The sequence below is a fragment of the Oratosquilla oratoria genome, chromosome 21 (genome assembly GCF_046742065.1).
Source record: "Oratosquilla oratoria isolate Oo_2021 chromosome 21, ASM4674206v1, whole genome shotgun sequence".
Classification (NCBI taxonomy): domain Eukaryota; kingdom Metazoa; phylum Arthropoda; class Malacostraca; order Stomatopoda; family Squillidae; genus Oratosquilla; species Oratosquilla oratoria.
In genome coordinates, this window is record NC_134797.1 from 21,194,912 (window position 1) to 21,196,014 (window position 1,103).

Sequence of the window (1,103 nt, forward strand, 5' to 3'; positions counted from 1 at the left end):
CCCACTGTTGATATTCGGCGTACTGGGGTGACAATTCTTCAGGTGGGATCTCATGGGGGTGATGATTCTTCAGGTGGGCGTTCTGGGGTGACAATTCTTCATGTGACCCATGGGGGAAAATGCCGCACGCCATGAAAGTGGTTCAAGTTGGTTTGCACCTAGCGCCATGTTCCTCGTGGCTCGTTGCTCTCACCGATCTGTCACGCTACTGTCAACTCTGAGCATTCAACTCCATACTCTCTAAAGAGCGTCAAAAAATAAATAAATAAGTAATTAAATAATTAAATAAATAAATAAATAGATAAATAAATAAATAAATAAACAAACAAACAAATTGCTTTCAATAGGGCCACACCGGGAGGAAAAACATTAATATTAGTTATTTTGATTCTCATTATTAGTTATATATCATTTTATTATTATCTACTATTTACCTGTTTGTTTATTATTCAACTATACCTATGCATTTATTTATGTATTTTATTTATTATTTACATTAATATAGCTTTTATTTATTCATTTGTCTATTTATCATTATGATTTTTTTCGCATCCGACCTAGATATGGACCAAAGGTCTCCTGTCGGCATGCTCTGCCTTTGTAATTTGTAATCCTTTATAACAGAACATTGTACTCGTGGCGCGGAGGTTAGAGTTCTCGCCTGCCACCACGGCAGTCCGGGTTCGAATCCTACCCAGGGCTGAAATAATTTCAGTATCGCTGCGCTGCGGGTCGTTACTCCAAATCTCGTAGGCGGGGAGTTGGGTGGGTGTGTGTGTGTGTGTGTGTGTGTGCCTGTAAGGTCACAGTAGTAACCATAGATCGGTCATACGAGCTCTGAGCTCTCTTGCAGGAGGTTAATAACTGTCAATCACGAAGTCCAACACGTGATCCAAGACCATGGTGAATGGTGAATCATGGTGAATCCCAAGTCACGTGTCGCTCTTGGGGTCGTGTCTTGAGATTCCTCCTCGCGATGAAAGAGTCCAAATCGTAAATGGAAAAGCTTCAGGGGGGAAGAGAGTTCCAGAACCTCCCGGTGGAAGGAGAAAGACGAGTCGCAGGGGTTAGCTTTTGAATTCTGTAGGCGTCGTCCCCTTCTT